The sequence below is a fragment of the Amblyomma americanum genome, chromosome 6 (genome assembly GCF_052857255.1).
Source record: "Amblyomma americanum isolate KBUSLIRL-KWMA chromosome 6, ASM5285725v1, whole genome shotgun sequence".
NCBI classification, from domain to species: Eukaryota; Metazoa; Arthropoda; class Arachnida; order Ixodida; family Ixodidae; genus Amblyomma; species Amblyomma americanum.
In genome coordinates, this window is record NC_135502.1 from 111,536,576 (window position 1) to 111,546,285 (window position 9,710).

General features: G+C 44.6%; 1 pseudogene; it reads right to left on the minus strand.

Annotated features, from left to right (window-relative positions):
* Positions 1–1,069: 1,069 nt before the first annotated feature.
* LOC144095452 (aurora kinase A-A pseudogene) lies at positions 1,070–8,077 on the minus strand (annotated as a pseudogene).
* Between the last annotated feature and the right edge of the window lie 1,633 nt (positions 8,078–9,710).

Sequence of the window (9,710 nt, forward strand, 5' to 3'; positions counted from 1 at the left end):
GTTTCTAGTAAGAAAGAAGCAACGAAAAACGCTCCTGAAAACCTTAAAAACTGTCGTTTATTTTTTAAAGCCTGGAATGTAATAAACTAAAGCGCAGCGCTAACTTTTCCGCACAACTACTAGCGGCACTTCGCAAGATGGCTCCCGAATGAAGAGCGGTGGATTTCTTGCTGCGTCGATTGATTCGTTTTTTTTTTTGGACAGGTGAGTGAAAAAAAACAATCTCTGCCGCTTGATACAGATAGTATGTTTTGCTTTTTGTCACCTGAGGTGGTCTCTAAACTGTATTGTAGATGATACGTGCGATGGAGGTGGAATTGCTGTAGCGAAATGTTAAGGCATGGGCGCATCTCACAAAATGGCAGGAAAGCCCGAGCTGTGTGACTGAAGGAAGACTCAGAACTAAATCTCACTCAAGAATGCCGTTAGGAATAAGCTAGTGACATACTATTGTTCACCTTGCTTTACTTTGACAGCTTTCACAAACCTTGAATGCGTTACACATACTACTAGAACAGCAATGTTCTGTAGCCCCGAGCTACCGTTCTAAAAAAATGATTTATTCTCAACAGCAGTGAAAGGAAATAAAAATTGGCGGTGGTTTAACTCTGGTTAAACCTGGAGTGACGCGATACCTACAGCTGGCAGAGTGGAACTTGGTCATGTGACCAACCCTGTGACGAACCATGTGATCAGCCATGTGATGAACCATGTGGTCAGCCACGGCGCCACTCCGCCGACACCTGCTCTGCACCACCTGACCAACCACGTGACAGTGTGGCGGTGCCGCCACGCTGAAGGCTCGAAATGCTACCGTAATGTAGCTATCGCTACAAAACTCTGTAGCAACAAACCCACTAAACACCAGCAAGATCTAATGCTTCAATACCTATTCATGCTTCTCCATTCTGTGAAATATGATCGGTCCTGACTCCCGCCATTCCAAGCTGTTGATGCCTGTGTCGGCTGTCTTGCTTGTGTTCAGTTTCAGTTATTGTTCTGAATGCAGCAAGCGGTGCAACAACCTTCATGCATCAAGTGCCATGCAGTGCAATATGAAACAGCAGCCTCACCTGAGGTGAGACTGAATCTCGATCTCCCTCCGCAGCTGGTGCTCCACGTTGTTCTTCTGCAGCTGTGACTTAAACATCACCTGCGTGGACATTTTTCGCAGTTCTTTCACGGGGACTCTTTGTGGGCTATGTGTGTTTTCAGAGCAAGTCATAACAAAGAGGTTGCGGTCTCTGCCAGCTACCAGGAGCTCTTGCTTTGCTTTGCGTTGGTGGTGAATACTCTAATGTAGTGACACCAGAACACCCATTCTCCTGCTGGCTAAAAGAGTTACCCGGTAGACCAGAGTCGCAACAAACGCGCATGCCAGAGAGGGTGCTCTTGAGAACCTGCTACTTGTCATGCGATGTAGGTGGAGCCTGGAAAAGGCGTGCTTATGCGAGTGGAGTGGGAGCACAAGAGCACACAGCTATCACTGCCCCTTCTTTGTTGTCTGGGAGTTGGCCATTGCCTTTGAGCACACAATGGAATGAACTGAACGAACTAAGTAGCAAGTAAGATAACTTCACCTCTGGTTGTAAATTTGGTCCGTCGTGACACGAACCGTTGAGGCCGTCTGGCATTTTGGATGGTGCAGGGCAAGTGGCAACTACTACATCAGCTTGTAATTACATAAGAATGAAATAGACACATGTGCCAGCAGTGTGTCCTGGCTAGATAAGGAGTAGCACCGTAGTAGCCAGTTCAGAGACTTAAATGAGTTGTAACAAACCAACAGGAATGCCGCAATAGGTACGTTCAGTTGCCAAGCCAAAGCTGGCCTACAGCTACATCACAGACCCTACAAGCAGCAATCAACAATGTGGAGAGGTCATGTAAATGGTAGAACAGGGACTACTGTAACCTCAGAAAAGTACAAGCCACAGCTCTTGCAAATGGATAGAAAACAGGAAAGTGAAGCTTAAATTTAACTTAATAAAGACAGCTGTTGCCCAAAATCTTTAGGTGCCACTGGCCACTTCCACTACAAATGAAACCTTCCATAAATTATCTATGTGGACTAAAAAAAAAGCAAACTGTTTGTGTACATGCCTGCGACACAGCAGCACACAGTTGTGTACAAAGCGTCCCGGTGGTCGCAACATCACAAGGTGCTTCAGGTAAGGTAGGACCACAGACGCTGCCAACTTTCGACCTGCAAGCAGGCGAAGCTCCGAGAACCACCAAACTTGCTCTAGTGAATTTAAAATTTGTGATCAGTAGCTTACACTCTCATGGCATATGTTAGCGTCAGGCTGGGGCAGATGCAGCTTCTTTTCTACTAGGAGATTGTCCTAGTCATGCAGCATTATCGTCCTTTCAAGATACAGCCAGCTGAAAATGCTCATTCCTTTCTTACAGTGTTCACCGTTGTAGTTAGCACATGCTCTGAACTGTGCCCTACAGCCTAGCACCTTGGATATATTTGCTTTGCAGTTAAACGTAGCCAGGAAGTATGCCAAAAATAAGGCGAGAAAAAAATTTTTTTAAATTGGTTTTGAGAGAAGGAAAGGGCGCACTGACTTTTCAGTGGGCATCAAAACCATGCCAAGAGGGAAGGTATGAAAAATGGAGTAAAATAAGAGAAAGAGATGGTGTAGAGGAGAAGTCCAAATAAATTTCCACCACATGGCGATCTAATGTGCACAGACTTTCTAAAGCAAACAAACACCTTTTCCTTTTCACCTACATTAAAACGGGAATGGCTGCTGGGCCTGGATTGAATCCAGGATCAAGTGAGGGGCAATGGAAGTGTTATGCTGCAGGACTTTTCTCTGCATGCAATGTCAGCATGGGAATAGCAGACATCATCCTAGCCATTGAAAATTGTTTACTGTAGTCCCCATGGCACCACTGAATATATCACTTCTTTCACTTTTGAAACCTCATCTTCAAAGCTGCCGAAAGTGTTATAGTCACTTTTTAATCGTTACCTTCAATTTCCATGTGGCTTGGTTTTCAAACCAATTTCAGATGTCTGTCAAGCATACACTTCCATCATACCATGAAACTTCGACCAAAATAAAAAACAAAGCACCATAGAAAATTGTTAGCTCTAAATACCAGGGATTAATTTGCAAAAAAATTGCGCATTGCTCAGCACTGTTCAATGTGCCACTTGGCAAACAGCGCACATATGTGTTTCATTACAATAGTTTGTGCACAGCTGTGACCATGCATAAATTGAAGTTATAAAAAGTGCCGCTTGCTTTCAGTCATTACAATCTCTCAAACTGACACAAGATTGAGAAATCAATTATTTTTTTCAAACCTGCACATAGCATCAAAAAAAAATATGTGCAGCCGCAGCACAGTCTTTATGTAGAAAAAGCCGCAGTTTCGCTATCTATGAACATTTCTGTACTGAATGTCAGAACCTGTGAGGCTGTGATCATATAATCAGAACTGCCTTTAACTCTGAATGCTTCCATGTGACCAAAGATAGTTCCTTAGCAGAGATAAGAAAGGCTGCTATCACCTACCAGTTAGCAGAGCAAAATGCATTTCAAGACAGCTGCCCATGGAGAAGATATGATAAATTACCTATGGAGCTACGGGTAATGCTGCTGTATGTGCAATACAACTTATACATGTTTGAAGTTTGCACGTTGAGGAATGCATAACCCCCTATCAGACTTTTTTTTACGAAATTGGTGCTGAAATGATCATTTAGTACCCATGCAGCAATCTGTTTGAAAACATATAAATCCTTTGGACAAGCTCTGCTTGTCTTAAACCATTTGTTGGTTTGCAGACAGATTGCAGTATGGGTGCTTAATGATAATTTTGGAAAAAAGCATGTCTTCTAGGGGGTTAAAAGCTCAGGTCTCGAACTACTTGATGCACCAATTGTATGTAAATAGGAGTTAGTGAAGGCAACGTCCAGGCAAATTCGGTGGAGGCAATTTTGATCACGTCTAGCAATACTGCGTGGCATGCGGAAGTCACAAGTGGGGTCGGTATGAAGAAGGGGTCTATATTGATGCTGCGGATCACACCACACAGAGTGTTGCATCTGCAAGATTTTGTAGTTAGAAGCCTCGCGCCATCACTGCGAGAAAATGGTATAGGTAGGAGCAAGGTGGTGTCGCCATGCGCCGACCTCTCTGCACCATCAGCGTGATCGTTGCTTGCAAGGCCACAGTGAGCGGATAACCACTGCAACACAACACGGTGGCCAAGCTCACAGACCTCCGAGTGAAATCTGTTTAAGTCATCGCTGATTGGCTCTTGAAGGCTTACTGATGACCTTATATAGATTGTAATCAAGCCCGGGAGTCACTGAAAATAACCCACGCTGCTGGCGGTTGTTGGAGAATGTATGTAAATGCTACTCTCAGAGCAGCCAGCTCGGTAGTAGTAGTCGGGGTGCGTGACTGAGTAACGCCGAAATTGTGGTGCGCGTCGACGGAACCCAGCCGCCAATCACTGATGAGACGGATGAGACAGAGCCATCAGTCACATCAGACAGTACACACTGTAGCATCGATAAATGTGTTCAAGAGCAAAATATTTATGTGCAGGACCGGGGGTGTTTGTTTTTATTTTGATGCCAGGCACTGTTGTCTCATTTGCCATGCTGTGTACCTTCAAGGTGAGGAGGAGGTCGTGTCCAGCATGCAAGATAGGCATCAATTTCATCACTCACGATGAAGTGGCTTATCTGTTTGTTAAATAGGTTCTTGATGTCTTCTTGGTTCATCTTTTTTACCAAGCATGAGACCATGCGTGCATGTGAGGACAGGCAGGCGCAGACTCAACATTGTGAATGAAGAAGAAATTCACCAAAGCGAGTACCTGTCCCACTTCTTTTCCATTACTGCCCGTATGCCTTTTGCAACGCTCTTCCATGGGTCATTATCAAACCTCGCAGCTTGTCATCTCCACAACATTGAACATAAAATTTTTATTGAAAGTCTGAAGACAGGTGGCACTTAGCAGCTGTTGCATGCAGGCCAGAGGGTACAATATTTTATGCCCAATGCCCTTGCACAACATCAAAATGAAAAAAAAAAGATAGTTGATTTGCGTAGTTAGGCCAGATGCAATCGAGGTGTGCCAGTAGTTGTTTTCACTTTGGTTTCAGTGTTTAGATCGAGTGTGCATGGATAGCAGTTGGACGGAGTTAATGTTCATATATGTGGAACTGGTCATTGCGGTACCAGACACCTAGGCTTGTATACAACACCTCGTAGACAACATACATGATGGGAAATACCTGTAACATGGTACATAAAAATCAGCAAGCATCCTGCAGTCATGGGTGTGCCATCCACTGCAGTCAGACACAAGGAGTCCTTACTTCTTGAAAACAGTGCCATATGCCTTAAAGGAACCATGAAATGATATTTACTGAGGTTACGAAAAGTGCACAAGCGATCGGTATTCCATCACTCATCACCACACAAAAATATTTAAGCTAGCTGGCTTTATTAATACTAAAGATAGATTAAAAATGATGCTCGCCTTTCAACCCATACATGATGGCCTGCCAAAACAAAAAAAGAAAACAGGTCTGCACTGCACCCCATCCCACCTACAGCACATCGACACACCCAACAGGAAGGCTCGCCCAGATTCCCCACCATTTCACGTGGGTAGGGGCAGCTAAGAATGGGTGCCAAAGTGTTGCCCTAATCAATTCCAAGCAGTAATTTTTAAGAATTATTTGTAAATTATAGGGTCCACCGAGAGCTTTTAAACTTGACAGGAATATTCACAAAAACCACCTATATAGGTTCGTTGCTTTAGAATATGCCTATGGCAATCATTGCAGGGCCCATTTAAATGATACCAATAAATGATAAATGAGAGCAATGGAAGAAGACACAGCAAGGTAACTGGAAAAAGCCATCATTGCACTGGAGGGTTGACTGCGCCAGAAACGTGCAAGTTTTCATTTGTTCTTGTGCCACCATTGCTGTACCAAACTGACAGCTTCTATTTGCGCTTCAGTTCTCTTTTCTTATTGTGTTCTTGTGTCCATATTCGTCATATGTCCTGAAGTGGTGCAAAAACTTACTATGAACCCTGCAACCCACCTTAAGAGCCACAATGAATTTTGTTTTCTTTTCTCGGGCGAGGTACACGTTGCCAAACTTGCCCTTCCCCAGTGGCCGGCCAATCTCAAAGTCCTTGAGGCACCACTCCTTGACAGACCTGCAAGTAAAGAAAAAGAACACACAGGGCTGAAAGTGCTACTCCAGCAATGCCGCATTCTGAGCATTACACCAATCAAGAAACCCATGCCACTACCCTGCAATTTCAATGACAGCACTACACTGCACTGCTCCGATTAAAGATCAACCATCATATGTACAGATGCAAACACAAGCAAACAAAGCACACTATTTTGTTTGTGAATGATGCCTGTCCTAGCAGAAATCAAGAACTATACTGTCTTCAGGAGAAAGTACAGGTTCGACCACTATTAGCATGCACATGCCAAGCCTCCGAATTTCTATTAGGGCATGCGCAAACAGGGGTACAAGACTACTGTATCCGTTTACTTCTGTTTACACTTGTGCTTATTGGATAGTTATACATTTTTGCTCCACGAAGAAATAGCGCATTGCTTGCACGTTATAATATATGTAGTTTGGTCAAGCATCAGCAGGAATGACTTCCTGACAAGTTGGTGACACATTCTGAATTGACAGCGTGAATGATGAGACAAACAGAAGGAAAAAGACCGCAAGACAAGCCATGTTCGGATTTATAAAGAGGTGGGGGCAATGGGAACGGATGGCCCTTCCCACAAATACAGAAATTTTACAGACGAAAATTATGCTGGACCTCACTGTTTTGACGAAGAAAGTCAAGAGTGATTGATGGGTCACTCCAAGAGACCATAAACCCCCCCCATTCAGAGAAAAGCGCTGCCTTGCAGTTTTGTTTGTTTTTCATCATTTGCACTACTATTTCAGTGATGACAAGCATGTCCAAGTAGCCAGAGCCTGCACAGCCACCTTCCTTAACACTCTGCCACTGCACTGAACGCTGGTGCACGCACAATCTGGCGCAGAAACACTGCGCACGCAAAATGTGACAGAGAAGGCCTAAATATTAAACGGACACTGGGGAGAACTCTATCATTTTTTTTTGTTAGCAAAATCTGATACTTCGGCATTTCATGGCTTTGTTGCCGCTTGTCCGGGCGCGAAAGGTGCATTTATTTCAAATAAATTTGGATTCGAAGTTGAGAAAGTTTTTCCCGCCGCTCTGATTAAAACTCGAGAACTCTTATGACGACACGGAGAACTCTTATGACGTCACAGAACGGAGTGACGTGTTACGTGACGTAACCGCAGACTCCGTGATTTCTGACGGCTAGCGGTGCGGTGCGCAACCTTCCTTTGCCAGCCACAGAGATTCGTGGCTTCCATGAAGTAAGGAAAATTCCTCCAAGGTGGCGCCTCTTGTCCTAGGAAGTCATCACGCTTGTACTTGCGAGATTGGCCTGTGGCGGCGACACCTGTATTTTGGTTCTTGCTATTTTCTACATTACAAGAGCTTTGTTTTCAGTAAGAGTGGCATTTTTGTGATCATGAGCTGCTATTCTATTGATACAAGCCAACTGCAATTTCTCCTCAGTGTCCCTTTAACATGACAGGCGAACAAGCTCAGGGATCACTGCGGTTTATTGATAACTTGGCATAGCTGTGGTGTCATGCAACTGCAAACACAATTTTCTTTGTGCCTGTTATATATCATTGTAACGTAGTTCACGGCAGTGATAGTGAAAAAACGTTCTATTTGGGTATGGTCAGACGCAAAAGAAAAAGCAATACCGCGACAAGTCCTGTGAACGATACTCACATGACGATGTTTCCGACAACCGTAAAGAATATCAAATTGACCTTGGCAAATCCTCGACAGCCGCAGCAACAAACTTCAAAGTCTCACAACACACGCAGGTGTCACGGCGACTGTGTTCAGCTCTGTTCAGTGCCACAACCTCTAAGGTTTGCACAGAACGCTGACAGCTGCCCGCAACTACCGCAACTGTCGCGCCGCGGAAATTAAATTCGCGGACATGCGGACGGGTGGCGCAGTGCATGACGGCGCCGCTTGGGTACGCGTTCATCAGCGGAGTCTTGAGTAAATCGAACCAATTTTAAGTGTAGCACACAAGTTAACAACAAAAAAGAACCTTTTCATTGTTATTAAATATTTGGAAATAATCTACACATTTTAGCGTGCGACTTCAGCAGTTTCGGTTTTATTCATTTCTTAACTGAGAGTAAGATGGGAAACAAAACTCCACGAGTTTCGTCCTCCCATCCTTGCGCTGTTTCAAGTATGATCGGTGACCTGCATGGTGACCTAAACTTCTTCACTTTTTTTTGCGCTCGTAGTGCAAACTGCTAATAACTTAATGCTGCTAAGTGCTACTGGTGTTATTCACTAATGATTTCAAATTTGTAGTCGAGTTTTTTCGATGTGCATGTGAAGAGAGAGAATTAGGTTTTCGCGAAGGGAAATGGCTCAGTACCTGTCTCGCATCTCGGCTGACACCTGAGCCGCACCGTAAGGGAAGGGTAAACGGAGGGAGTGAAAGAAGAAAGGAAGAAAGGGGCCGTAGTGGAGGTTTCCGGAATAATTTCGACCACCCGGAGATCGTTAACGTGCACTGACATTGCACACCACATAGGTTGTTGTTATTGTTAGCGGCTATTTATTAATAAAATAACGATGGAAGGAAAAGATGTTGTTAGCTGCGGCATCTGCGATCGAAACCTGAATCCCCTATATTGCGGCTAGCGGGAATAAAACGACAGAGAGAGGACAGGAAGAAGAAAGGGTGGAGTGATAGTGAGAAAGGATAGCTGTAGGGGGTAATATACGCTATGCATGTACAAATACTGAATAAGAAATAAATGGGGGGGGGGGGGGGGCAGCACCGCGCATCATAGGAGCACTCAGCACATGGGAGCCTTTTTTTTTTCGCGTTTCGCCTCCATCGAAACGCAGCCGTCGTGGCCGGATTCGAACCCGGGTACTCCGGCTCAGTAGACAAGCGCCTTTACAATTGAGCAACCGAGGCGTTTTTTTTTTTATAGTCACTGGAAAAAAGCTTCCAGTGACTCTAGAATATTAGCAGGGCCTCGAGGAGGAAAAGCGAGGTGGGACGGGAAGGGATTAGAAGGACCGTAGTAGTACTAAACAGTTATTGACGCGAAAACATTATATGGCTCAGTTGTGCCCACAAAATGTGTCTACACGATGACGTCACTCCAGGTGTATTAATGTGTAAAAGTAATTAGTGGGTCACTTGACAAGATCACTTAAGAAATGAATCACGTGTCAAGGTAATGACGTCACTCCAAAGTGGGTTACGGGATGACGGCAAACTTAGAGGGATGACGTCGCACCAAAGTGATGACGTCGCATCCGAGCTGAGTAACAACTGCTACCACGTGTAGACAGGAGAAATTATGTGAAAAAGACATGCGACGCAAAACCGCGTAGGCCGAAGTGACGACGCTGGTTTGAGCAATAAGTATCGCAGGTGCAGACGAAATCCCAGCGACATCACTGGTTGACCTCACTGTGGTGGCAGTATTCCCGAACAAATTAACCAAAATTCTAAGCAACCGTTCGTCTTACAACATCTGGGTGGTGTCATAGCATTTCTCCTTGCATGCAGCTTTCATGTT